At 46.4% G+C, this 23,622-nt stretch overlaps 44 non-coding genes and 6 pseudogenes across 44 annotated transcripts; all 50 read right to left on the minus strand.

Moving 5' to 3' along the window:
* Nucleotides 1-263: 263 nt before the first annotated feature.
* On the minus strand, nucleotides 264-382 carry LOC148795088 (5S ribosomal RNA). Its single transcript, XR_016074845.1, has one exon. It is a non-coding gene; the product is annotated as a 5S ribosomal RNA (ribosomal RNA).
* Nucleotides 383-736: 354 nt separating this feature from the next.
* Nucleotides 737-855, minus strand: LOC148795089 (5S ribosomal RNA). Its single transcript, XR_016070183.1, has one exon. It is a non-coding gene; the product is annotated as a 5S ribosomal RNA (ribosomal RNA).
* Nucleotides 856-1,210: 355 nt separating this feature from the next.
* LOC148795090 (5S ribosomal RNA) lies at nucleotides 1,211-1,329 on the minus strand. The gene has a single exon (XR_016071570.1). It is a non-coding gene; the product is annotated as a 5S ribosomal RNA (ribosomal RNA).
* A 356-nt stretch (nucleotides 1,330-1,685) lies between these two features.
* LOC148795091 (5S ribosomal RNA) lies at nucleotides 1,686-1,804 on the minus strand. The gene has a single exon (XR_016069362.1). It is a non-coding gene; the product is annotated as a 5S ribosomal RNA (ribosomal RNA).
* A 353-nt stretch (nucleotides 1,805-2,157) lies between these two features.
* Nucleotides 2,158-2,276, minus strand: LOC148795092 (5S ribosomal RNA). The gene has a single exon (XR_016071877.1). It is a non-coding gene; the product is annotated as a 5S ribosomal RNA (ribosomal RNA).
* A 355-nt stretch (nucleotides 2,277-2,631) lies between these two features.
* On the minus strand, nucleotides 2,632-2,750 carry LOC148795093 (5S ribosomal RNA). The gene has a single exon (XR_016069799.1). It is a non-coding gene; the product is annotated as a 5S ribosomal RNA (ribosomal RNA).
* Nucleotides 2,751-3,104: 354 nt separating this feature from the next.
* On the minus strand, nucleotides 3,105-3,223 carry LOC148795094 (5S ribosomal RNA). Its single transcript, XR_016074985.1, has one exon. It is a non-coding gene; the product is annotated as a 5S ribosomal RNA (ribosomal RNA).
* Nucleotides 3,224-3,578: 355 nt separating this feature from the next.
* Nucleotides 3,579-3,697, minus strand: LOC148795095 (5S ribosomal RNA). Its single transcript, XR_016074366.1, has one exon. It is a non-coding gene; the product is annotated as a 5S ribosomal RNA (ribosomal RNA).
* A 353-nt stretch (nucleotides 3,698-4,050) lies between these two features.
* LOC148795096 (5S ribosomal RNA) lies at nucleotides 4,051-4,169 on the minus strand. Its single transcript, XR_016074630.1, has one exon. It is a non-coding gene; the product is annotated as a 5S ribosomal RNA (ribosomal RNA).
* Nucleotides 4,170-4,524: 355 nt separating this feature from the next.
* LOC148795097 (5S ribosomal RNA) lies at nucleotides 4,525-4,643 on the minus strand. The gene has a single exon (XR_016069257.1). It is a non-coding gene; the product is annotated as a 5S ribosomal RNA (ribosomal RNA).
* A 354-nt stretch (nucleotides 4,644-4,997) lies between these two features.
* LOC148795098 (5S ribosomal RNA) lies at nucleotides 4,998-5,116 on the minus strand. The gene has a single exon (XR_016071645.1). It is a non-coding gene; the product is annotated as a 5S ribosomal RNA (ribosomal RNA).
* Nucleotides 5,117-5,470: 354 nt separating this feature from the next.
* On the minus strand, nucleotides 5,471-5,589 carry LOC148795099 (5S ribosomal RNA). Its single transcript, XR_016073184.1, has one exon. It is a non-coding gene; the product is annotated as a 5S ribosomal RNA (ribosomal RNA).
* A 356-nt stretch (nucleotides 5,590-5,945) lies between these two features.
* LOC148795100 (5S ribosomal RNA) lies at nucleotides 5,946-6,064 on the minus strand. Its single transcript, XR_016073750.1, has one exon. It is a non-coding gene; the product is annotated as a 5S ribosomal RNA (ribosomal RNA).
* A 354-nt stretch (nucleotides 6,065-6,418) lies between these two features.
* Nucleotides 6,419-6,534, minus strand: LOC148795101 (5S ribosomal RNA; annotated as a pseudogene).
* Nucleotides 6,535-6,890: 356 nt separating this feature from the next.
* Nucleotides 6,891-7,009, minus strand: LOC148795102 (5S ribosomal RNA). Its single transcript, XR_016073228.1, has one exon. It is a non-coding gene; the product is annotated as a 5S ribosomal RNA (ribosomal RNA).
* A 354-nt stretch (nucleotides 7,010-7,363) lies between these two features.
* LOC148795103 (5S ribosomal RNA) lies at nucleotides 7,364-7,482 on the minus strand. The gene has a single exon (XR_016073752.1). It is a non-coding gene; the product is annotated as a 5S ribosomal RNA (ribosomal RNA).
* A 354-nt stretch (nucleotides 7,483-7,836) lies between these two features.
* LOC148795104 (5S ribosomal RNA) lies at nucleotides 7,837-7,952 on the minus strand (annotated as a pseudogene).
* Nucleotides 7,953-8,308: 356 nt separating this feature from the next.
* LOC148795105 (5S ribosomal RNA) lies at nucleotides 8,309-8,427 on the minus strand (annotated as a pseudogene).
* A 355-nt stretch (nucleotides 8,428-8,782) lies between these two features.
* On the minus strand, nucleotides 8,783-8,901 carry LOC148795106 (5S ribosomal RNA). Its single transcript, XR_016069341.1, has one exon. It is a non-coding gene; the product is annotated as a 5S ribosomal RNA (ribosomal RNA).
* Nucleotides 8,902-9,255: 354 nt separating this feature from the next.
* Nucleotides 9,256-9,374, minus strand: LOC148795107 (5S ribosomal RNA). Its single transcript, XR_016070588.1, has one exon. It is a non-coding gene; the product is annotated as a 5S ribosomal RNA (ribosomal RNA).
* Nucleotides 9,375-9,728: 354 nt separating this feature from the next.
* On the minus strand, nucleotides 9,729-9,847 carry LOC148795108 (5S ribosomal RNA). The gene has a single exon (XR_016071865.1). It is a non-coding gene; the product is annotated as a 5S ribosomal RNA (ribosomal RNA).
* A 354-nt stretch (nucleotides 9,848-10,201) lies between these two features.
* On the minus strand, nucleotides 10,202-10,320 carry LOC148795109 (5S ribosomal RNA). The gene has a single exon (XR_016070381.1). It is a non-coding gene; the product is annotated as a 5S ribosomal RNA (ribosomal RNA).
* A 355-nt stretch (nucleotides 10,321-10,675) lies between these two features.
* LOC148795110 (5S ribosomal RNA) lies at nucleotides 10,676-10,794 on the minus strand. The gene has a single exon (XR_016071571.1). It is a non-coding gene; the product is annotated as a 5S ribosomal RNA (ribosomal RNA).
* Nucleotides 10,795-11,150: 356 nt separating this feature from the next.
* On the minus strand, nucleotides 11,151-11,269 carry LOC148795111 (5S ribosomal RNA). The gene has a single exon (XR_016069363.1). It is a non-coding gene; the product is annotated as a 5S ribosomal RNA (ribosomal RNA).
* A 353-nt stretch (nucleotides 11,270-11,622) lies between these two features.
* LOC148795112 (5S ribosomal RNA) lies at nucleotides 11,623-11,741 on the minus strand. The gene has a single exon (XR_016071878.1). It is a non-coding gene; the product is annotated as a 5S ribosomal RNA (ribosomal RNA).
* Nucleotides 11,742-12,096: 355 nt separating this feature from the next.
* Nucleotides 12,097-12,215, minus strand: LOC148795113 (5S ribosomal RNA). Its single transcript, XR_016069800.1, has one exon. It is a non-coding gene; the product is annotated as a 5S ribosomal RNA (ribosomal RNA).
* Nucleotides 12,216-12,569: 354 nt separating this feature from the next.
* Nucleotides 12,570-12,688, minus strand: LOC148795114 (5S ribosomal RNA). Its single transcript, XR_016072899.1, has one exon. It is a non-coding gene; the product is annotated as a 5S ribosomal RNA (ribosomal RNA).
* A 355-nt stretch (nucleotides 12,689-13,043) lies between these two features.
* Nucleotides 13,044-13,162, minus strand: LOC148795115 (5S ribosomal RNA). The gene has a single exon (XR_016074367.1). It is a non-coding gene; the product is annotated as a 5S ribosomal RNA (ribosomal RNA).
* Nucleotides 13,163-13,515: 353 nt separating this feature from the next.
* LOC148795116 (5S ribosomal RNA) lies at nucleotides 13,516-13,634 on the minus strand. Its single transcript, XR_016071519.1, has one exon. It is a non-coding gene; the product is annotated as a 5S ribosomal RNA (ribosomal RNA).
* A 355-nt stretch (nucleotides 13,635-13,989) lies between these two features.
* On the minus strand, nucleotides 13,990-14,108 carry LOC148795117 (5S ribosomal RNA). Its single transcript, XR_016074810.1, has one exon. It is a non-coding gene; the product is annotated as a 5S ribosomal RNA (ribosomal RNA).
* A 354-nt stretch (nucleotides 14,109-14,462) lies between these two features.
* LOC148795118 (5S ribosomal RNA) lies at nucleotides 14,463-14,581 on the minus strand. The gene has a single exon (XR_016071656.1). It is a non-coding gene; the product is annotated as a 5S ribosomal RNA (ribosomal RNA).
* Nucleotides 14,582-14,935: 354 nt separating this feature from the next.
* On the minus strand, nucleotides 14,936-15,054 carry LOC148795119 (5S ribosomal RNA). The gene has a single exon (XR_016071667.1). It is a non-coding gene; the product is annotated as a 5S ribosomal RNA (ribosomal RNA).
* Nucleotides 15,055-15,410: 356 nt separating this feature from the next.
* LOC148795120 (5S ribosomal RNA) lies at nucleotides 15,411-15,529 on the minus strand. The gene has a single exon (XR_016073753.1). It is a non-coding gene; the product is annotated as a 5S ribosomal RNA (ribosomal RNA).
* Nucleotides 15,530-15,883: 354 nt separating this feature from the next.
* Nucleotides 15,884-15,999, minus strand: LOC148795121 (5S ribosomal RNA; annotated as a pseudogene).
* A 356-nt stretch (nucleotides 16,000-16,355) lies between these two features.
* On the minus strand, nucleotides 16,356-16,474 carry LOC148795122 (5S ribosomal RNA). Its single transcript, XR_016073229.1, has one exon. It is a non-coding gene; the product is annotated as a 5S ribosomal RNA (ribosomal RNA).
* Nucleotides 16,475-16,828: 354 nt separating this feature from the next.
* On the minus strand, nucleotides 16,829-16,947 carry LOC148795123 (5S ribosomal RNA). Its single transcript, XR_016073754.1, has one exon. It is a non-coding gene; the product is annotated as a 5S ribosomal RNA (ribosomal RNA).
* A 354-nt stretch (nucleotides 16,948-17,301) lies between these two features.
* On the minus strand, nucleotides 17,302-17,417 carry LOC148795124 (5S ribosomal RNA; annotated as a pseudogene).
* A 356-nt stretch (nucleotides 17,418-17,773) lies between these two features.
* Nucleotides 17,774-17,892, minus strand: LOC148795125 (5S ribosomal RNA; annotated as a pseudogene).
* Nucleotides 17,893-18,247: 355 nt separating this feature from the next.
* On the minus strand, nucleotides 18,248-18,366 carry LOC148795126 (5S ribosomal RNA). The gene has a single exon (XR_016069342.1). It is a non-coding gene; the product is annotated as a 5S ribosomal RNA (ribosomal RNA).
* A 354-nt stretch (nucleotides 18,367-18,720) lies between these two features.
* LOC148795127 (5S ribosomal RNA) lies at nucleotides 18,721-18,839 on the minus strand. Its single transcript, XR_016069401.1, has one exon. It is a non-coding gene; the product is annotated as a 5S ribosomal RNA (ribosomal RNA).
* A 354-nt stretch (nucleotides 18,840-19,193) lies between these two features.
* On the minus strand, nucleotides 19,194-19,312 carry LOC148795128 (5S ribosomal RNA). The gene has a single exon (XR_016071866.1). It is a non-coding gene; the product is annotated as a 5S ribosomal RNA (ribosomal RNA).
* Nucleotides 19,313-19,667: 355 nt separating this feature from the next.
* Nucleotides 19,668-19,786, minus strand: LOC148795129 (5S ribosomal RNA). The gene has a single exon (XR_016073755.1). It is a non-coding gene; the product is annotated as a 5S ribosomal RNA (ribosomal RNA).
* Nucleotides 19,787-20,141: 355 nt separating this feature from the next.
* LOC148795130 (5S ribosomal RNA) lies at nucleotides 20,142-20,260 on the minus strand. Its single transcript, XR_016069728.1, has one exon. It is a non-coding gene; the product is annotated as a 5S ribosomal RNA (ribosomal RNA).
* A 355-nt stretch (nucleotides 20,261-20,615) lies between these two features.
* LOC148795131 (5S ribosomal RNA) lies at nucleotides 20,616-20,734 on the minus strand. Its single transcript, XR_016070934.1, has one exon. It is a non-coding gene; the product is annotated as a 5S ribosomal RNA (ribosomal RNA).
* A 354-nt stretch (nucleotides 20,735-21,088) lies between these two features.
* On the minus strand, nucleotides 21,089-21,207 carry LOC148795132 (5S ribosomal RNA). The gene has a single exon (XR_016075368.1). It is a non-coding gene; the product is annotated as a 5S ribosomal RNA (ribosomal RNA).
* Nucleotides 21,208-21,561: 354 nt separating this feature from the next.
* Nucleotides 21,562-21,680, minus strand: LOC148795133 (5S ribosomal RNA). Its single transcript, XR_016068758.1, has one exon. It is a non-coding gene; the product is annotated as a 5S ribosomal RNA (ribosomal RNA).
* Nucleotides 21,681-22,035: 355 nt separating this feature from the next.
* LOC148795134 (5S ribosomal RNA) lies at nucleotides 22,036-22,154 on the minus strand. The gene has a single exon (XR_016071572.1). It is a non-coding gene; the product is annotated as a 5S ribosomal RNA (ribosomal RNA).
* Nucleotides 22,155-22,510: 356 nt separating this feature from the next.
* Nucleotides 22,511-22,629, minus strand: LOC148795135 (5S ribosomal RNA). Its single transcript, XR_016069364.1, has one exon. It is a non-coding gene; the product is annotated as a 5S ribosomal RNA (ribosomal RNA).
* Nucleotides 22,630-22,982: 353 nt separating this feature from the next.
* Nucleotides 22,983-23,101, minus strand: LOC148795136 (5S ribosomal RNA). The gene has a single exon (XR_016071880.1). It is a non-coding gene; the product is annotated as a 5S ribosomal RNA (ribosomal RNA).
* Nucleotides 23,102-23,456: 355 nt separating this feature from the next.
* On the minus strand, nucleotides 23,457-23,575 carry LOC148795137 (5S ribosomal RNA). Its single transcript, XR_016069801.1, has one exon. It is a non-coding gene; the product is annotated as a 5S ribosomal RNA (ribosomal RNA).
* Nucleotides 23,576-23,622: the final 47 nt, after the last annotated feature.

Raw genomic sequence — 23,622 nt, forward strand, 5'->3', positions numbered from 1 at the left:
TTCCCTTGGTAACCGTGCACAAGCTCCTACGTGAGCGGAGTGTTTGCTTTTCAGATCTGCCGCACCTCCGGATAGATGCAATACTATCGTGGGGCCCACAATGCATGATGAATGCCGAAAGCCCGGTTCTTGCATCGTGGCCATTCCAGTAATGACGATCGTGCCGCAAATGGTCCGAGTATCCGACGCATTGTTTCCAGTATCTCCCAGAAACAACAAATGGAATTTGCAAATACAAATCAAAATAAAATATTAATAAAATTGGGGTGCAACACAAGGACTTCCCAGGAGGTCACCCATCCTAGTACTACTCTCGCCCAAGCACGCTTAACTTCGGAGTTCTAATGGGATCCTGTGCATTAGTGCTGGTATGATCGCACCCGTTTAATTCATGCTCGCTTAGATCTTTATGCACTATCTTGCTCCCCTCCATTAATTGTTTTAGATTTGAAAAAACTGTGTATGCAGCCTTCCTCCCTTGGTAACCGTGCACAAGCTCGTACGTGAGCAGAGTGTTTGCATTTCAGATCTGCCGCACCCCCGGATAGATGCAATACTATCGCGGGGCCCACAATGCATGACGAATGCCGAAAGCCCGGTTCTTGCATCGTTGCCATTCAGTAATGACGATCGTGCCGCAAATGGTCCGAGTATCCGACGCATTGTTTCCAGTTGTCTCCCAGAAACAACAAATGGAATTTGCAAATACAAATCAAAATAAAATATTAATAAAATTGGGGTGCAACACGAGGACTTCCCAGGAGGTCACCCATCCTAGTACTACTCTCGCCCATGCACGATTAACTTTGGAGTTCTGATGGGATCCATTGCATTGGTGCTGGTATGATCGCACCCGTTTAATTCATACTCGCTTAGATCTTTATGCACTATCTTGCTCCCCTCCATTAATTGTTTTAGACTTGAAAAAACTGTGTATGCAGCCTTCCTCCCTTGGTAACCGTGCACAAGCTCTTACGTGAGCAGAGTGTTTGCTTTTTAGATCTGCCGCACCCCCGGATAAATGCAATACTATCGCGGGGCCCACAATGCACGACGAATGCCAAAAGCCCGGTTTTTTCACGGTTCCCATTCAGTAATGACAATCGTGCCGCAAATGGTCCGAGAATCCGGCGCGTTGTTTGCGTTTGTCTCGCCGAAACGACAAATGGAATTTGCAAATACGATATCGAAATAAAATATTAATAAAATTGGGGTGCAACACGAGGACTTCCCAGGAGGTCACCCATCCTAGTACTACTCTCGCCCATGCACACTTAACTTCGGAGTTCTGATGGGATCCGGTGCATTAGTGCTGGTATGATCGCACCCGTTTAATTCATGCTCGCTTAGATCTTTATGCACTATCTTGCTCCCCTCCATTATTTGTTTTAGACTTGAAAAAACTGTGTATGCAGCCTTCCTCCCTTGGTAACCGTGCACAAGCTCCTACGTGAGCAGAGTGTTTTGCTTTTCAGATCTGCCGCACCCCCGGATAGATGCAATACTATCGCGGGGCCCACAATGCACGACGAATGCCAAAAGCATGGTTTTTGCACGGTTCCCATTCAGTAATGACGATCGTGCCGCAAATGGTCCGAGTATCCGGCGCGTTGTTTGAGTTTGTCTCGCCGAAACGACAAATGGAATTTGCAAATACGATATCGAAATAAAATATTAATAAAATTGGGGTGCAACACAAGGACTTCCCAGGAGGTCACCCATCCTAATACTACTCTCGCCCAAGCACACTTAACTTCGGAGTTCTGATGGGATCCGGTGCATTAGTGCTAGTATTATCGCACCCGTTTAATTCATGCTCGCTTAGATCTTTATGAACTATCTTGCTCCCTTCCATTAATTGTTTTAGATTTGAAAAAAATGTGTATGCAGCCTTCTTCCCTTGGTAACCGTGCACAAGCTCCTACGTGAGCGGAGTGTTTGCTTTTCAGATCTGCCGCACCTCCGGATAGATGCAATACTATCGTGGGGCCCACAATGCATGACGAATGCCGAAAGCCGGGTTCTTGCATCGTGGCCATTCAATAATGACGATCGTGCCGCAAATGGTCCGAGTATCCGACGCATTGTTTCCAGTATCTCCCAGAAACAACAAATGGAATTTGCAAATACAAATCAAAATAAAATATTAATAAAATTGGGGTGCAACACAAGGACTTCCCAGGAGGTCACCCATCCTAGTACTACTCTCGCCCAAGCACGCTTAACTTCGGAGTTCCGATGGGATCCGGTGCATTAGTGCTGGTATGATCGCACCCGTTTAATTCGTGCTCGCTTAGATCTTTATGCACTATCTTGCTCCCCTCCATTAATTGTGTTAGACTTGAAAAAACTGTGTATGCAGCCTTCCTCCCTTGGTAACCGTGCACAAGCTCCTACGTGAGCAGAGTGTTTGCTTTTCAGATCTGCCGCACCCCCTGATAGATGCAATAATATCGCGGGGCCCTCAATGCACGATGAATGCCAAAAGCACGGTTTTTGCACGGTTCCCATTCAGTAATGACAATCGTGCCGCAAATGGTCCGAGTATTCGGCACGTTGTTTGCGTTTGTCTCGCCGAAACGACAAATGGAATTTGCAAATACGATATCGAAATAAAATATTAATAAAATTGGGGTGCAACACGAGGACTTCCCAAGAGGTCACCCATCCTACTACTACTCTCGCCCAAGAACGCTTAACTTCGGAGTTCTGATGGGATCCTGTGCATTAGTGCTGGTATGATCGCACCCGTTTAATTCATGCTCGCTTAGATCTTTATGCACTATCTTGCTCCCCTCCATTAATTGTTTTAGATTTGAAAAAACTGTGTATGCAGCCTTCCTCTCTTGGTAACCGTGCACAAGCTCGTACGTGAGCAGAGTGTTTGCATTTCAGATCTGCCGCACCCCCGGATAGATGCAATACTATCGCGGGGCCCACAATGCATGACGAATGCCGAAAGCCCGGTTCTTGCATCGTTGCCATTCAGTAATGACGATCGTGCCGCAAATGGTCCGAGTATCCGACGCATTGTTTCCAGTTGTCTCCCAGAAACAACAAATGGAATTTGCAAATACAAATCAAAATAAAATATTAATAAAATTGGGGTGCAACACGAGGACTTCCCAGGAGGTCACCCATCCTAGTACAACTCTCGCCCAAGAACGCTTAACTTCGGAGTTCTGATGGGATCCGGTGCATTAGTGCTGGTATGATCACACCCGTTTAATTCATGCTCGCTTAGATCTTTATGCACTATCTTGCTCCCCTCCATTAATTGTTTTAGACTTGAAAAAACTGTGTATGCAGCCTTCCTCCCTTGGTAACCGTGCACAAGCTCTTACGTGAGCAGAGTGTTTGCTTTTTAGATCTGCCGCACCCCCGGATAGATGCAATACTATCGCGGGGCCCACAATGCACGACGAATGCCAAAAGCCCGGTTTTTGCACGGTTCCCATTCAGTAATGACGATCGTGCCGCAAATGGTCCGAGTATCCGGCGCGTTGTTTGAGTTTGTCTCGCCGAAACGACAAATGGAATTTGCAAATACGATATCGAAATAAAATATTAATAAAATTGGAGTGCAACACAAGGACTTCCCAGGAGGTCACCCATCCTAATACTACTCTCGCCCAAGCACACTTAACTTCGGAGTTCTGATGGGATCCGGTGCATTAGTGCTGGTATGATCGCACCCATTTAATTCATGCTCGCTTAGATCTTTATGACGTATCTTGCTCCCTTCCATTAATTGTTTTAGATTTGAAAAAAATGTGTATGCAGCCTTCTTCCCTTGGTAACCGTGCACAAGCTCCTACGTGAGCGGAGTGTTTGCTTTTCAGATCTGCCGCACCTCCGGATAGATGCAATACTATCGTGGGGCCCACAATGCATGACGAATGCCGAAAGCCCGGTTCTTGCATCGTGGCCATTCAGTAATGACGATCGTGCCGCAAATGGTCCGAGTATCCGACGCATTGTTTCCAGTATCTCCCAGAAACAACAAATGGAATTTCCAAATACAAATCAAAATAAAATATTAATAAAATTGGGGTGCAACACGAGGACTTCCCAGGAGGTCACCCATCCTATTACTACTCTCGCCCAAGCACGCTTAACTTCGGAGTTCTGATGGGATCCAGTGCATTAGTGCTGGTATGATCGCACCCGTTTAATTCATACTCGCTTAGATCTTTATGCACTATCTTGCTCCCCTCCATTAATTGTTTTAGACTTGAAAAAACTGTGTATGCAGCCTTCCTCCCTTGGTAACCGTGCACAAGCTCCTACGTGAGCAGAGTGTTTGCTTTTCAGATCTGCCGCACCCCCTGATAGATGCAATAATATCGCGGGGCCCACAATGCACGATGAATGCCAAAAGCCCGGTTTTTGCACGGTTCCCATTCAGTAATGACAATCGTGCCGCAAATGGTCCGAGTATCCGGCACGTTGTTTGCGTTTGTCTCGCCGAAACGACAAATGGAATTTGCAAATACGATATCGAAATAAAATATTAATAAAATTGGGGTGCAACACGAGGACTTCCTAGGAGGTCAACCATCCTAGTACTACTCTCGCCCAAGCACGCTTAACTTCGGAGTTCTGATGGGATCCTGTGCATTAGTGCTGGTATGATCGCACCCGTTTAATTCATGCTCGCTTAGATCTTTATGCACTATCTTGCTCCCCTCCATTAATTGTTTTAGATTTGAAAAAACTGTGTATGCAGCCTTCCTCCCTTGGTAACCGTGCACAAGCTCCTACGTGAGCAGAGTGTTTGCATTTCAGATCTGCCGCACCCCCGGATAGATGCAATACTATCGCGGGGCCCACAATGCATGACGAATGCCGAAAGCCCGGTTCTTGCATCGTTGCCATTCAGTAATGACGATCGTGCCGCAAATGGTCCGAGTATCCGACGCATTGTTTCCAGTTGTCTCCCAGAAACAACAAATGGAATTTGCAAATACAAATCAAAATAAAATATTAATAAAATTGGGGTGCAACACGAGGACTTCCCAGGAGGTCACCCATCCTAGTACTACTCTCGCCCAAGCACGCTTAACTTCGGAGTTCTGATGGGATCCGGTGCATTAGTGCTGGTATGATCGCACCCGTTTAATTCATGCTCGCTTAGATCTTTATGCACTATCTTGCTCCCCTCCATTAATTGTTTTAGATTTGAAAAAACTGTGTATGCAGCCTTCCTCCCTTGGTAACCGTGCACAAGCTCCTACGTGAGCAAAGTGTTTGTATTTCAGATCTGCCGCACCCCCGGATAGATGCAATACTATCGCGGGGCCCACAGTGCATGACAAATGCCGAAAGCCCGGTTCTTGCATCGTTGCCATTCAGTAATGACGATCGTGCCGCAAATGGTCCGAGTATCCGACGCATTGTTTCCAGTTGTCTCCCAGAAACAACAAATGGAATTTGCAAATACAAATCAAAATAAAATATTAATAAAATTGGGGTGCAACACGAGGACTTCCCAGGAGGTCACCCATCCTAGTACTACTCTCGCCCAAGCACGCTTAACTTCGGAGTTTTGATGGGATCCGGTGCATTAGTGCTGGTATGATCGCACCCGTTTAATTCATGCTCGCTTAGATCTTTATGCACTATCTTGCTCCCCTCCATTAATTGTTTTAGACTTGAAAAAAACTGTGTATGCAGCCTTCCTCCCTTGGTAACCGTGCACAAGCTCTTATGTGAGCAGAGTGTTTGCTTTTTAGATCTGCCGCACCCCCGGATAGATGCAAAATTATCGCGGGGCCCACAATGCACGACGAATGCCAAAAGCCCGGTTTTTTCACGGTTCCCATTCAGTAATGACAATCGTGCCGCAAATGGTCCGAGTATCCGGCGCGTTGTTTGCGTTTGTCTCGCCGAAACGATTAATGGAATTTGCAAATACGATATCGAAATAAAATATTAATAAAATTGGGGTGCAACACGAGGACTTCCCAGGAGGTCACCCATCCTAGGACTACTCCCGCCCATGCACACTTAACTTCGGAGTTCTGATGGGATCCGGTGCATTAGTGCTGGTATGATCGCACCCGTTTAATTCATGCTCGCTTAGATCTTTATGCACTATCTTGCTCCCCTCCATTAATTGTTTTAGACTTGAAAAAACTGTGTATGCAGCCTTCCTCCCTTGGTAACCGTGCACAAGCTCCTACGTGAGCAGAGTGTTTGTATTTCAGATCTGCCGCACCCCCGGATTGATGCAATACTATCGCGGGGCCCACAATGCATGACGAATGCCGAAAGCCCGGTTCTTGCATCGTTGCCATTCAGTAATGACGATCGTGCCGCAAATGGTCCGAGTATCCGACGCATTGTTTCCAGTTGTCTCCCAGAAACAACAAATGGAATTTGCAAATACAAATCAAAATAAAATATTAATAAAATTGGGGTGCAACACGAGGACTTCCCAGGAGGTCACCCATCCTAGTACTACTCTCGCCCAAGCACGCTTAACTTCGGAGTTCTGATGGGATCCGATGCATTAGTGCTGGTATGACACCCGTTTATTTCATGCTCGCTTAGATCTTTATGCACTATCTTGCTCCCCTCCATTAATTGTTTTAGACTTGAAAAAAACTGTGTATGCAGCCTTCCTCCCTTGGTAACCGTGCACAAGCTCCTACGTGAGCAGAGTGTTTGCTTTTCAGATCTGTCGCACCCCCGGATAAATGCAATACTATCGCGGGGCCCACAATGCACGACGAATGCCAAAAGCCCGGTTTTTGCACGGTTCTCATTCAGTAATGACGATTGTGCCGCAAATGGTCCGAGTATCCGGCGCGTTGTTTGCGTTTGTCTCGCCGAAACGACAAATGGAATTTGCAAATACGATATCGAAACAAAATATTAATAAAATTGGGGTGCAACACGAGGACTTCACAGGAGGTCACCCATCCTAGTACTACGCTCGCCCAAGCACACTTAACTTCGGAGTTCTGATGGGATCCGGTGCATTAGTGCTGGTATGATCGCACCCGTTTAATTCATGCTCGCTTAGATCTTTATGCACTATCTTGCTCCCCTCCATTAATTGTTTTAGATTTGAAAAAACTGTTTATGCAGCCTTCCTCCCTTGGTAACCGTGCACAAGCTCCTACGTGAGCAGAGTGTTTGCATTTCAGATCTGCCGCACCCCCGGATAGATGCAATACTATCGCGGGGCCCACAATGCATGACGAATGCCGAAAGCCCGGTTCTTGCATCGTTGCCATTCAGTAATGACGATCGTGCCGCAAATGGTCCGAGTATCCGACGCATTGTTTCCAGTTGTCTCCCAGAAACAACAAATGGAATTTGCAAATACAAATCAAAATGAAATATTAATAAAATTGGGGTGCAACACGAGGACTTCCCAGGAGGTCACCCATCCTAGGACTACTCCCGCCCATGCACACTTAACTTCGGAGTTCTGATGGGATCCGGTGCATTAGTGCTGGTATGATCGCACCCGTTTAATTCATGCTCGCTTAGATCTTTATGCACTATCTTGCTCCCCTCCATTAATTGTTTTAGACTTGAAAAAACTGTGTATGCAGCCTTCCTCCCTTGGTAACCGTGCACAAGCTCCTACGTGAGCAGAGTGTTTGTATTTCAGATCTGCCGCACCCCCGGATAGATGCAATACTATCGCGGGGCCCACAATGCATGACGAATGCCGAAAGCCCGGTTCTTGCATCGTTGCCATTCAGTAATGACGATCGTGCCGCAAATGGTCCGAGTATCCGACGCATTGTTTCCAGTTGTCTCCCAGAAACAACAAATGGAATTTGCAAATACAAATCAAAATAAAATATTAATAAAATTGGGGTGCAACACGAGGACTTCCCAGGAGGTCACCCATCCTAGTACTACTCTCGCCCAAGCACGCTTAACTTCGGAGTTCTGATGGGATCCGATGCATTAGTGCTGGTATGACACCCGTTTATTTCATGCTCGCTTAGATCTTTATGCACTATCTTGCTCCCCTCCATTAATTGTTTTAGACTTGAAAAAAACTGTGTATGCAGCCTTCCTCCCTTGGTAACCGTGCACAAGCTCTTACGTGAGCAGAGTGTTTGCTTTTTAGATCTGCCGCACCCCCGGATAGATGCAATACTATCGCGGGGCCCACAATGCACGACGAATGCCAAAAGCCCGGTTTTTTCACGGTTCCCATTCAGTAATGACAATCGTGCCGCAAATGGTCCGAGTATCCGGCGCGTTGTTTGCGTTTGTCTCGCCGAAACGACAAATGGAATTTGCAAATACGATATCGAAATAAAATATTAATAAAATTGGGGTGCAACACGAGGACTTCCCAGGAGGTCACCCATCCTAGGACTACTCCCGCCCATGCACACTTAACTTCGGAGTTCTGATGGGATCCGGTGCATTAGTGATGGTATGATCGAACCCGTTTAATTCATGCTCGCTTAGATCTTTATGCACTATCTTGCTCCCCTCCATTAATTGTTTTAGACTTGAAAAAACTGTGTATGCAGCCTTCCTCCCTTGGTAACCGTGCACAAGTTCCTACGTGAGCAGAGTGTTTGCTTTTCAGATCTGCCGCACCCCCTGATAGATGCAATAATATCGCGGGGCCCACAATGCACGATGAATGCCAAAAGCCCGGTTTTTGCACTGTTCCCATTCAGTAATGACAATCGTGCCGCAAATGGTCCGAGTATCCGGCACGTTGTTTGCGTTTGTCTCGCCGAAACGACAAATGGAATTTGCAAATACGATATCGAAATAAAATATTAATAAAATTGGGGTGCAACACGAGGACTTCCCAGGAGGTCACACATCCTAGTACTACTCTCGCCCAAGCACGCTTAACTTCGGAGTTCTGATGGGATCCTGTGCATTAGTGCTGGTATGATCGCACCCGTTTAATTCATGCTCGCTTAGATCTTTATGCACTATCTTGCTCCCCTCCATTAATTGTTTTAGATTTGAAAAAACTGTGTATGCAGCCTTCCTCCCTTGGTAACCGTGCACAAGCTCGTACGTGAGCAGAGTGTTTGCATTTCAGATCTGCCGCACCCCCGGATAGATGCAATACTATCGCGGGGCCCACAATGCATGACGAATGCCGAAAGCCCGGTTCTTGCATCGTTGCCATTCAGTAATGACGATCGTGCCGCAAATGGTCCGAGTGTCCGATGCATTGTTTCCAGTTGTCTCCCAGAAACAACAAATGGAATTTGCAAATACAAATCAAAATAAAATATTAATAAAATTGGGGTGCAACACGAGGACTTCCCAGGAGGTCACCCATCCTAGTACTACTCTCGCCCAAGCACGCTTAACTTCGGAGTTCTGTTGGGATCCGATGCATTAGAGCTGGTACGATCGCACCCGTTTAATTCATGCTCGCTTAGATCTTTATGCACTATCTTGCTCCCCTCCATTAATTGTTTTAGATTTGAAAAAACTGTGTATGCAGCCTTCCTCCCTTGGTAACCGTGCACAAACTCCTACGTGAGCAGAGTGTTTGCATTTCAGATCTGCCGCACCCCCGGATAGATGCAATACTATCGCGGGGCCCACAATGCATGACGAATGCCGAAAGCCCGGTTCTTGCATCGTTGCCATTCAGTAATGACGATCGTGCCGCAAATGGTCCGAGTATCCGACGCATTGTTTCCAGTTGTCTCCCAGAAACAACAAATGGAATTTGCAAATACAAATCAAAATAAAATATTAATAAAATTGGGGTGCAACACGAGGACTTCCCAGGAGGTCACCCATCCTAGTACTACTCTCGCCCAAGCACGCTTAACTTCGGAGTTCTGATGGGATCCGATGCATTAGTGCTGGTATGATCGCACCCGTTTAATTCATGCTCGCTTAGATCTTTATGCACTATCTTGCTCCCCTCCATTAATTGTTTTAGATTTGAAAAAACTGTGTATGCAGCCTTCCTCCCTTGGTAACCGTGCACAAGCTCGTACGTGAGCAGAGTGTTTGCATTTCAGATCTGCCGCACCCCCGGATAGATGCAATACTATCGCGGGGCCCACAATGCATGACGAATGCCGAAAGCCCGGTTCTTGCATCGTTGCCATTCAGTAATGACGATCGTGCCGCAAATGGTCCGAGTATCCGACGCATTGTTTCCAGTTGTCTCCCAGAAACAACAAATGGAATTTGCAAATACAAATCAAAATAAAATATTAATAAAATTGGGGTGCAACACGGGGACTTCCCAGGAGGTCACCCATCCTAGTACTACTCTCGCCCATGCACGATTAACTTTGGAGTTCTGATGGGATCCATTGCATTGGTGCTGGTATGATCGCACCCGTTTAATTCATACTCGCTTAGATCTTTATGCACTATCTTGCTCCCCTCCATTAATTGTTTTAGACTTGAAAAAACTGTGTATGCAGCCTTCCTCCCTTGGTAACCGTGCACAAGCTCTTACGTGAGCAGAGTGTTTGCTTTTTAGATCTGCCGCACCCCCGGATAAATGCAATACTATCGCGGGGCCCACAATGCACGACGAATGCCAAAAGCCCGGTTTTTTCACGGTTCCCATTCAGTAATGACAATCGTGCCGCAAATGGTCCGAGAATCCGGCGCGTTGTTTGCGTTTGTCTCGCCGAAACGACAAATGGAATTTGCAAATACGATATCGAAATAAAATATTAATAAAATTGGGGTGCAACACGAGGACTTCCCAGGAGGTCACCCATCCTAGTACTACTCTCGCCCATGCACACTTAACTTCGGAGTTCTGATGGGATCCGGTGCATTAGTGCTGGTATGATCGCACCCGTTTAATTCATGCTCGCTTAGATCTTTATGCACTATCTTGCTCCCCTCCATTATTTGTTTTAGACTTGAAAAAACTGTGTATGCAGCCTTCCTCCCTTGGTAACCGTGCACAAGCTCCTACGTGAGCAGAGTGTTTTGCTTTTCAGATCTGCCGCACCCCCGGATAGATGCAATACTATCGCGGGGCCCACAATGCACGACGAATGCCAAAAGCATGGTTTTTGCACGGTTCCCATTCAGTAATGACGATCGTGCCGCAAATGGTCCGAGTATCCGGCGCGTTGTTTGAGTTTGTCTCGCCGAAACGACAAATGGAATTTGCAAATACGATATCGAAATAAAATATTAATAAAATTGGGGTGCAACACAAGGACTTCCCAGGAGGTCACCCATCCTAATACTACTCTCGCCCAAGCACACTTAACTTCGGAGTTCTGATGGGATCCGGTGCATTAGTGCTAGTATTATCGCACCCGTTTAATTCATGCTCGCTTAGATCTTTATGAACTATCTTGCTCCCTTCCATTAATTGTTTTAGATTTGAAAAAAATGTGTATGCAGCCTTCTTCCCTTGGTAACCGTGCACAAGCTCCTACGTGAGCGGAGTGTTTGCTTTTCAGATCTGCCGCACCTCCGGATAGATGCAATACTATCGTGGGGCCCACAATGCATGACGAATGCCGAAAGCCGGGTTCTTGCATCGTGGCCATTCAATAATGACGATCGTGCCGCAAATGGTCCGAGTATCCGACGCATTGTTTCCAGTATCTCCCAGAAACAACAAATGGAATTTGCAAATACAAATCAAAATAAAATATTAATAAAATTGGGGTGCAACACAAGGACTTCCCAGGAGGTCACCCATCCTAGTACTACTCTCGCCCAAGCACGCTTAACTTCGGAGTTCCGATGGGATCCGGTGCATTAGTGCTGGTATGATCGCACCCGTTTAATTCATGCTCGCTTAGATCTTTATGCACTATCTTGCTCCCCTCCATTAATTGTGTTAGACTTGAAAAAACTGTGTATGCAGCCTTCCTCCCTTGGTAACCGTGCACAAGCTCCTACGTGAGCAGAGTGTTTGCTTTTCAGATCTGCCGCACCCCCTGATAGATGCAATAATATCGCGGGGCCCACAATGCACGATGAATGCCAAAAGCACGGTTTTTGCACGGTTCCCATTCAGTAATGACAATCGTGCCGCAAATGGTCCGAGTATTCGGCACGTTGTTTGCGTTTGTCTCGCCGAAACGACAAATGGAATTTGCAAATACGATATCGAAATAAAATATTAATAAAATTGGGGTGCAACACGAGGACTTCCCAAGAGGTCACCCATCCTACTACTACTCTCGCCCAAGAACGCTTAACTTCGGAGTTCTGATGGGATCCTGTGCATTAGTGCTGGTATGATCGCACCCGTTTAATTCATGCTCGCTTAGATCTTTATGCACTATCTTGCTCCCCTCCATTAATTGTTTTAGATTTGAAAAAACTGTGTATGCAGCCTTCCTCTCTTGGTAACCGTGCACAAGCTCGTACGTGAGCAGAGTGTTTGCATTTCAGATCTGCCGCACCCCCGGATAGATGCAATACTATCGCGGGGCCCACAATGCATGACGAATGCCGAAAGCCCGGTTCTTGCATCGTTGCCATTCAGTAATGACGATCGTGCCGCAAATGGTCCGAGTATCCGACGCATTGTTTCCAGTTGTCTCCCAGAAACAACAAATGGAATTTGCAAATACAAATCAAAATAAAATATTAATAAAATTGGGGTGCAACACGAGGACTTCCCAGGAGGTCACCCATCCTAGTACTACTCTCGCCCAAGAACGCTTAACTTCGGAGTTCTGATGGGATCCGGTGCATTAGTGCTGGTATGATCACACCCGTTTAATTCATGCTCGCTTAGATCTTTATGCACTATCTTGCTCCCCTCCATTAATTGTTTTAGACTTGAAAAAACTGTGTATGCAGCCTTCCTCCCTTGGTAACCGTGCACAAGCTCTTACGTGAGCAGAGTGTTTGCTTTTTAGATCTGCCGCACCCCCGGATAGATGCAATACTATCGCGGGGCCCACAATGCACGACGAATGCCAAAAGCCCGGTTTTTGCACGGTTCCCATTCAGTAATGACGATCGTGCCGCAAATGGTCCGAGTATCCGGCGCGTTGTTTGAGTTTGTCTCGCCGAAACGACAAATGGAATTTGCAAATACGATATCGAAATAAAATATTAATAAAATTGGAGTGCAACACAAGGACTTCCCAGGAGGTCACCCATCCTAATACTACTCTCGCCCAAGCACACTTAACTTCGGAGTTCTGATGGGATCCGGTGCATTAGTGCTGGTATGATCGCACCCATTTAATTCATGCTCGCTTAGATCTTTATGACGTATCTTGCTCCCTTCCATTAATTGTTTTAGATTTGAAAAAAATGTGTATGCAGCCTTCTTCCCTTGGTAACCGTGCACAAGCTCCTACGTGAGCGGAGTGTTTGCTTTTCAGATCTGCCGCACCTCCGGATAGATGCAATACTATCGTGGGGCCCACAATGCATGACGAATGCCGAAAGCCCGGTTCTTGCATCGTGGCCATTCAGTAATGACGATCGTGCCGCAAATGGTCCGAGTATCCGACGCATTGTTTCCAGTATCTCCCAGAAACAACAAATGGAATTTCCAAATACAAATCAAAATAAAATATTAATAAAATTGGGGTGCAACACGAGGACTTCCCAGGAGGTCACCCATCCTAGTACTACTCTCGCCCAAGCACGCTTAACTTCGGAGTTCTGATGGGATCCAGTGCATTAGTGCTGGTATGATCGCACCCGTTTAATTCATACTCGCTTAGATCTTTATGCACTATCTTGCTCCCCTCCATTAATTGTTTTAGACTTGAAAAAACTGTGTATGCAGCCTTCCTCCCTTGGTAACCGTGCACAAGCTCCTACGTGAGCAGAGTGTTTGCTTTTCAGATCTGCCGCACCCCCTGATAGATGCAATAATATCGCGGGGCCCACAATGCACGATGAATGCCAAAAGCCCGGTTTTTGCACGGTTCCCATTCAGTAATGACAATCGTGCCGCAAATGGTCCGAGTATCCGGCACGTTGTTTGCGTTTGTCTCGCCGAAACGACAAATGGAATTTGCAAATACGATATCGAAATAAAATATTAATAAAATTGGGGTGCAACACGAGGACTTCCCAGGAGGTCAACCATCCTAGTACTACTCTCGCCCAAGCACGCTTAACTTCGGAGTTCTGATGGGATCCTGTGCATTAGTGCTGGTATGATCGCACCCGTTTAATTCATGCTCGCTTAGATCTTTATGCACTATCTTGCTCCCCTCCATTAATTGTTTTAGATTTGAAAAAACTGTGTATGCAGCCTTCCTCCCTTGGTAACCGTGCACAAGCTCCTACGTGAGCAGAGTGTTTGCATTTCAGATCTGCCGCACCCCCGGATAGATGCAATACTATCGCGGGGCCCACAATGCATGACGAATGCCGAAAGCCCGGTTCTTGCATCGTTGCCATTCAGTAATGACGATCGTGCCGCAAATGGTCCGAGTATCCGACGCATTGTTTCCAGTTGTCTCCCAGAAACAACAAATGGAATTTGCAAATACAAATCAAAATAAAATATTAATAAAATTGGGGTGCAACACGAGGACTTCCCAGGAGGTCACCCATCCTAGTACTACTCTCGCCCAAGCACGCTTAACTTCGGAGTTCTGATGGGATCCGGTGCATTAGTGCTGGTATGATCGCACCCGTTTAATTCATGCTCGCTTAGATCTTTATGCACTATCTTGCTCCCCTCCATTAATTGTTTTAGATTTGAAAAAACTGTGTATGCAGCCTTCCTCCCTTGGTAACCGTGCACAAGCTCCTACGTGAGCAAAGTGTTTGTATTTCAGATCTGCCGCACCCCCGGATAGATGCAATACTATCGCGGGGCCCACAGTGCATGACAAATGCCGAAAGCCCGGTTCTTGCATCGTTGCCATTCAGTAATGACGATCGTGCCGCAAATGGTCCGAGTATCCGACGCATTGTTTCCAGTTGTCTCCCAGAAACAACAAATGGAATTTGCAAATACAAATCAAAATAAAATATTAATAAAATTGGGGTGCAACACGAGGACTTCCCAGGAGGTCACCCATCCTAGTACTACTCTCGCCCAAGCACGCTTAACTTCGGAGTTCTGATGGGATCCGGTGCATTAGTGCTGGTATGATCGCACCCGTTTAATTCATGCTCGCTTAGATCTTTATGCACTATCTTGCTCCCCTCCATTAATTGTTTTAGACTTGAAAAAAACTGTGTATGCAGCCTTCCTCCCTTGGTAACCGTGCACAAGCTCTTATGTGAGCAGAGTGTTTGCTTTTTAGATCTGCCGCACCCCCGGATAGATGCAAAATTATCGCGGGGCCCACAATGCACGACGAATGCCAAAAGCCCGGTTTTTTCACGGTTCCCATTCAGTAATGACAATCGTGCCGCAAATGGTCCGAGTATCCGGCGCGTTGTTTGCGTTTGTCTCGCCGAAACGATTAATGGAATTTGCAAATACGATATCGAAATAAAATATTAATAAAATTGGGGTGCAACACGAGGACTTCCCAGGAGGTCACCCATCCTAGGACTACTCCCGCCCATGCACACTTAACTTCGGAGTTCTGATGGGATCCGGTGCATTAGTGCTGGTATGATCGCACCCGTTTAATTCATGCTCGCTTAGATCTTTATGCACTATCTTGCTCCCCTCCATTAATTGTTTTAGACTTGAAAAAACTGTGTATGCAGCCTTCCTCCCTTGGTAACCGTGCACAAGCTCCTACGTGAGCAGAGTGTTTGTATTTCAGATCTGCCGCACCCCCGGATAGATGCAATACTATCGCGGGGCCCACAATGCATGACGAATGCCGAAAGCCCGGTTCTTGCATCGTTGCCATTCAGTAATGACGATCGTGCCGCAAATGGTCCGAGTATCCGACGCATTGTTTCCAGTTGTCTCCCAGAAACAACAAATGGAATTTGCAAATACAAATCAAAATAAAATATTAATAAAATTGGGGTGCAACACGAGGACTTCCCAGGAGGTCACCCATCCTATTACTACTCTCGCCCAAGCACGCTTAACTTCGGAGTTCTGATGGGATCCGATGCATTAGTGCTGGTATGACACCCGTTTATTTCATGCTCGCTTAGATCTTTATGCACTATCTTGCTCCCCTCCATTAATTGTTTTAGACTTGAAAAAAACTGTGTATGCAGCCTTCCTCCCTTGGTAACCGTGCACAAGCTCCTACGTGAGCAGAGTGTTTGCTTTTCAGATCTGTCGCACCCCCGGATAAATGCAATACTATCGCGGGGCCCACAATGCACGACGAATGCCAAAAGCCCGGTTTTTGCACGGTTCTCATTCAGTAATGACGATTGTGCCGCAAATGGTCCGAGTATCCGGCGCGTTGTTTGCGTTTGTCTCGCCGAAACGACAAATGGAATTTGCAAATACGATATCGAAACAAAATATTAATAAAATTGGGGTGCAACACGAGGACTTCACAGGAGGTCACCCATCCTAGTACTACGCTCGCCCAAGCACACTTAACTTCGGAGTTCTGATGGGATCCGGTGCATTAGTGCTGGTATGATCGCACCCGTTTAATTCATGCTCGCTTAGATCTTTATGCACTATCTTGCTCCCCTCCATTAATTGTTTTAGATTTGAAAAAACTGTTTATGCAGCCTTCCTCCCTTGGTAACCGTGCACAAGCTCCTACGTGAGCAGAGTGTTTGCATTTCAGATCTGCCGCACCCCCGGATAGATGCAATACTATCGCGGGGCCCACAATGCATGACGAATGCCGAAAGCCCGGTTCTTGCATCGTTGCCATTCAGTAATGACGATCGTGCCGCAAATGGTCCGAGTATCCGACGCATTGTTTCCAGTTGTCTCCCAGAAACAACAAATGGAATTTGCAAATACAAATCAAAATGAAATATTAATAAAATTGGGGTGCAACACGAGGACTTCCCAGGAGGTCACCCATCCTAGGACTACTCCCGCCCATGCACACTTAACTTCGGAGTTCTGATGGGATCCGGTGCATTAGTGCTGGTATGATCGCACCCGTTTAATTCATGCTCGCTTAGATCTTTATGCACTATCTTGCTCCCCTCCATTAATTGTTTTAGACTTGAAAAAACTGTGTATGCAGCCTTCCTCCCTTGGTAACCGTGCACAAGCTCCTACGTGAGCAGAGTGTTTGTATTTCAGATCTGCCGCACCCCCGGATAGATGCAATACTATCGCGGGGCCCACAATGCATGACGAATGCCGAAAGCCCGGTTCTTGCATCGTTGCCATTCAGTAATGACGATCGTGCCGCAAATGGTCCGAGTATCCGACGCATTGTTTCCAGTTGTCTCCCAGAAACAACAAATGGAATTTGCAAATACAAATCAAAATAAAATATTAATAAAATTGGGGTGCAACACGAGGACTTCCCAGGAGGTCACCCATCCTAGTACTACTCTCGCCCAAGCACGCTTAACTTCGGAGTTCTGATGGGATCCGATGCATTAGTGCTGGTATGACACTCGTTTATTTCATGCTCGCTTAGATCTTTATGCACTATCTTGCTCCCCTCCATTAATTGTTTTAGACTTGAAAAAAACTGTGTATGCAGCCTTCCTCCCTTGGTAACCGTGCACAAGCTCTTACGTGAGCAGAGTGTTTGCTTTTTAGATCTGCCGCACCCCCGGATAGATGCAATACTATTGCGGGGCCCACAATGCACGACGAATGCCAAAAGCCCGGTTTTTTCACGGTTCCCATTCAGTAATGACAATCGTGCCGCAAATGGTCCGAGTATCCGGCGCGTTGTTTGCGTTTGTCTCGCCGAAACGACAAATGGAATTTGCAAATACGATATCGAAATAAAATATTAATAAAATTGGGGTGCAACACGAGGACTTCCCAGGAGGTCACCCATCCTAGGACTACTCCCGCCCATGCACACTTAACTTCGGAGTTCTGATGGGATCCGGTGCATTAGTGATGGTATGATCGAACCCGTTTAATTCATGCTCGCTTAGATCTTTATGCACTATCTTGCTCCCCTCCATTAATTGTTTTAGACTTGAAAAAACTGTGTATGCAGCCTTCCTCCCTTGGTAACCGTGCACAAGTTCCTACGTGAGCAGAGTGTTTGCTTTTCAGATCTGCCGCACCCCCTGATAGATGCAATAATATCGCGGGGCCCACAATGCACGATGAATGCCAAAAGCCCGGTTTTTGCACTGTTCCCATTCAGTAATGACAATCGTGCCGCAAATGGTCCGAGTATCCGGCACGTTGTTTGCGTTTGTCTCGCCGAAACGACAAATGGAATTTGCAAATACGATATCGAAATAAAATATTAATAAAATTGGGGTGCAACACGAGGACTTCCCAGGAGGTCACACATCCTAGTACTACTCTCGCCCAAGCACGCTTAACTTCGGAGTTCTGATGGGATCCTGTGCATTAGTGCTGGTATGATCGCACCCGTTTAATTCATGCTCGCTTAGATCTTTATGCACTATCTTGCTCCCCTCCATTAATTGTTTTAGATTTGAAAAAACTGTGTATGCAGCCTTCCTCCCTTGGTAACCGTGCACAAGCTCGTACGTGAGCAGAGTGTTTTTATTTCAGATCTGCCGCACCCCCGGATAGATGCAATACTATCGCGGGGCCCACAATGCATGACGAATGCCGAAAGCCCGGTTCTTGCATCGTTGCCATTCAGTAATGACGATCGTGCCGCAAATGGTCCGAGTGTCCGATGCATTGTTTCCAGTTGTCTCCCAGAAACAACAAATGGAATTTGCAAATACAAATCAAAATAAAATATTAATAAAATTGGGGTGCAACACGAGGACTTCCCAGGAGGTCACCCATCCTAGTACTACTCTCGCCCAAGCACGCTTAACTTCGGAGTTCTGTTGGGATCCGATGCATTAGTGCTGGTACGATCGCACCCGTTTAATTCATGCTCGCTTAGATCTTTATGCACTATCTTGCTCCCCTCCATTAATTGTTTTAGATTTGAAAAAACTGTGTATGCAGCCTTCCTCCCTTGGTAACCGTGCACAAACTCCTACGTGAGCAGAGTGTTTGCATTTCAGATCTGCCGCACCCCCGGATAGATGCAATACTATCGCGGGGCCCACAATGCATGACGAATGCCGAAAGCCCGGTTCTTGCATCGTTGCCATTCAGTAATGACGATCGTGCCGCAAATGGTCCGAGTATCCGACGCATTGTTTCCAGTTGTCTCCCAGAAACAACAAATGGAATTTGCAAATACAAATCAAAATAAAATATTAATAAAATTGGGGTGCAACACGAGGACTTCCCAGGAGGTCACCCATCCTAGTACTACTCTCGCCCAAGCACGCTTAACTTCGGAGTTCTGATGGGATCCGATGCATTAGTGCTGGTATGATCGCACCCGTTTAATTCATGCTCGCTTAGATCTTTATGCACTATCTTGCTCCCCTCCATTAATTGTTTTAGACTTGAAAAAACTGTGTATGCAGCCTTCCTCCCTAGGTAACCGTGCACAAGCTCTTACGTGAGCAGAGTGATTGCTTTTTAGATCTGCCGCACTCCCGGATAGATGCAATACTATCGCGGGGCCCACAATGCACGACGAATGCCAAAAGCCCGGTTTTTTCACGGTTCCCATTCAGTAATGACAATCGTGCCGCAAATGGTCCGAGTATCCGGCGCGTTGTTTGCGTTTGTCTCGCCGAAACGACAAATGGAATTTGCAAATACGATATCGAAATAAAATATTAATAAAATTGGGGTGCAACACGAGGACTTCCCAGGAGGTCACCCATCCTAGGACTACTCCCGCCCATGCACACTTAACTTCGGAGTTCTGATGGGATCCGGTGCATTAGTGCTGGTATGATCGCACCCGTTTAATTCATGCTCGCTTAGATCTTTATGCACTATCTTGCTCCCCTCCATTAATTGTTTTAGACTTGAAAAAACTGTGTATGCAGCCTTCCTCCCTGGGTAACCGTGCACAAGCTCCTACGTGAGCAGAGTGTTTGCTTTTCAGATCTGCCGCACCCTCTGATAGATGCAATAATATCGCGGGGCCCACAATGCACGATGAATGCCAAAAGCCCGGTTTTTGCACGGTTCCCATTCAGTAATGACAATCGTGCCGCAAATGGTCCGAGAATCCGGCACGTTGTTTGCGTTTGTCTCGCCGAAACGACAAATGGAATTTGCAAATACGATATCGAAATAAAATATTAATAAAATTGGGGTGCAACACGAGGACTTCCCAGGAGGTCACCCATCCTAGTAATAGTCTCGCCCAAGCACGCTTAACTTCGGAGTTCTGATGGGATCCTGTGCATTAGTGCTGGTATGATCGCACCCGTTTAATTCATGCTCGCTTAGATCTTTATGCACTAACTTGCTCCCCTCCATTAATTGTTTTAGATTTGAAAAAACTGTGTATGCAGCCTTCCTCCCTTGGTAACCGTGCACAAGCTCGTACGTGTGCAGAGTGTTTGCATTTCAGATCTGCCGCACCCCCGGATAGATGCAATACTATCGCGGGGCCCACAATGCACGACGAATGCCAAAAGCCCGGTTTTTGCACGGTTCCCATTCAGTAATGACAATCGTGCCGCAAATGGTCCGAGTATCCGGCACGTTGTTTGCGTTTGTCTCACCGAAACGACAAATGGAATTTGCAAATACGATATCGAAATAAAATATTAATAAAATTGGGGTGCAACACGAGGACTTCCCCGGAGGTCACCCATCCTAGTACTACTCTCGCCCAAGCACACTTAACTTCGGAGTTCTGATGGGATCCGGTGCATTTGTGCTGGTATGATCGCACCCGTTTAATTCATGCTCGCTTAGATCTTTATGAACTATCTTGCTCCCTTCCATTAATTGTTTTAGATTTGAAAAAAATGTGTATGCAGCCTTCTTCCCTTGGTAACCGTGCACAAGCTCCTACGTGAGCGGAGTGTTTGCTTTTCAGATCTGCCGCACCTCCGGATAGATGCAATACTATCGTGGGGCCCACAATGCATGATGAATGCCGAAAGCCCGGTTCTTGCATCGTGGCCATTCCAGTAATGACGATCGTGCCGCAAATGGTCCGAGTATCCGACGCATTGTTTCCAGTATCTCCCAGAAACAACAAATGGAATTTGCAAATACAAATCAAAATAAAATATTAATAAAATTGGGGTGCAACACGAGGACTTCCCAGGAGGTCACCCATCCTAGTACTACTCTCGCCCAAGCACGGTTAACTTCGGAGTTCTAATGGGATCCTGTGCATTAGTGCTGGTATGATCGCACCCGTTTAATTCATGCTCGCTTAGATCTTTATGCACTATCTTGCTCCCCTCCATTAATTGTTTTAGATTTGAAAAAACTGTGTATGCAGCCTTCCTCCCTTGGTAACCGTGCACAAGCTCGTACGTGAGCAGAGTGTTTGCATTTCAGATCTGCCGCACCCCCGGATAGATGCAATACTATCGCGGGGCCCACAATGCATGACGAATGCCGAAAGCCCGGTTCTTGCATCGTTGCCATTCAGTAATGACGATCGTGCCGCAAATGGTCCGAGTATCCGACGCATTGTTTCCAGTTGTCTCCCAGAAACAACAAATGGAATTTGCAAATACAAATCAAAATAAAATATTAATAAAATTGGGGTGCAACACGAGGACTTCCCAGGAGGTCACCCATCCTAGTACTACTCTCGCCCATGCACGATTAACTTTGGAGTTCTGATGGGATCCATTGCATTAGTGCTGGTATGATCGCACCCGTTTAATTCATACTCGCTTAGATCTTTATGCACTATCTTGCTCCCCTCCATTAATTGTTTTAGACTTGAAAAAACTGTGTATGCAGCCTTCCTCCCTTGGTAACCGTGCACAAGCTCTTACGTGAGCAGAGTGTTTGCTTTTTAGATCTGCCGCACCCCCGGATAAATGCAATACTATCGCGGGGCCCACAATGCACGACGAATGCCAAAAGCCCGGTTTTTTCACGGTTCCCATTCAGTAATGACAATCGTGCCGCAAATGGTCCGAGAATCCGGCGCGTTGTTTGCGTTTGTCTCGCCGAAACGACAAATGGAATTTGCAAATACGATATCGAAATAAAATATTAATAAAATTGGGGTGCAACACGAGGACTTCCCAGGAGGTCACCCATCCTAGTACTACTCTCGCCCATGCACACTTAACTTCGGAGTTCTGATGGGATCCGGTGCATTAGTGCTGGTATGATCGCACCCGTTTAATTCATGCTCGCTTAGATCTTTATGCACTATCTTGCTCCCCTCCATTATTTGTTTTAGACTTGAAAAAACTGTGTATGCAGCCTTCCTCCCTTGGTAACCGTGCACAAGCTCCTACGTGAGCAGAGTGTTTTGCTTTTCAGATCTGCCGCACCCCCGGATAGATGCAATACTATCGCGGGGCCCACAATGCACGACGAATGCCAAAAGCATGGTTTTTGCACGGTTCCCATTCAGTAATGACGATCGTGCCGCAAATGGTCCGAGTATCCGGCGCGTTGTTTGAGTTTGTCTCGCCGAAACGACAAATGGAATTTGCAAATACGATATCGAAATAAAATATTAATAAAATTGGGGTGCAACACAAGGACTTCCCAGGAGGTCACCCATCCTAATACTACTCTCGCCCAAGCACACTTAACTTCGGAGTTCTGATGGGATCCGGTGCATTAGTGCTAGTATTATCGCACCCGTTTAATTCATGCTCGCTTAGATCTTTATGAACTATCTTGCTCCCTTCCATTAATTGTTTTAGATTTGAAAAAAATGTGTATGCAGCCTTCTTCCCTTGGTAACCGTGCACAAGCTCCTACGTGAGCGGAGTGTTTGCTTTTCAGATCTGCCGCACCTCCGGATAGATGCAATACTATCGTGGGGCCCACAATGCATGACGAATGCCGAAAGCCGGGTTCTTGCATCGTGGCCATTCAATAATGACGATCGTGCCGCAAATGGTCCGAGTATCCGACGCATTGTTTCCAGTATCTCCCAGAAACAACAAATGGAATTTGCAAATACAAATCAAAATAAAATATTAATAAAATTGGGGTGCAACACAAGGACTTCCCAGGAGGTCACCCATCCTAGTACTACTCTCGCCCAAGCACGCTTAACTTCGGAGTTCCGATGGGATCCGGTGCATTAGTGCTGGTATGATCGCACCCGTTTAATTCATGCTCGCTTAGATCTTTATGCACTATCTTGCTCCCCTCCATTAATTGTGTTAGACTTGAAAAAACTGTGTATGCAGCCTTCCTCCCTTGGTAACCGTGCACAAGCTCCTACGTGAGCAGAGTGTTTGCTTTTCAGATCTGCCGCACCCCCTGATAGATGCAATAATATCGCGGGGCCCACAATGCACGATGAATGCCAAAAGCACGGTTTTTGCACGGTTCCCATTCAGTAATGACAATCGTGCCGCAAATGGTCCGAGTATTCGGCACGTTGTTTGCGTTTGTCTCGCCGAAACGACAAATGGAATTTGCAAATACGATATCGAAATAAAATATTAATAAAATTGGGGTGCAACACGAGGACTTCCCAAGAGGTCACCCATCCTACTACTACTCTCGCCCAAGAACGCTTAACTTCGGAGTTCTGATGGGATCCTGTGCATTAGTGCTGGTATGATCGCACCCGTTTAATTCATGCTCGCTTAGATCTTTATGCACTATCTTGCTCCCCT

The sequence above is a fragment of the Nelumbo nucifera genome, chromosome 4 (genome assembly GCF_055504915.1).
Source record: "Nelumbo nucifera cultivar China Antique chromosome 4, China Antique-T2T, whole genome shotgun sequence".
NCBI lineage: Eukaryota > Viridiplantae > Streptophyta > Magnoliopsida > Proteales > Nelumbonaceae > Nelumbo > Nelumbo nucifera.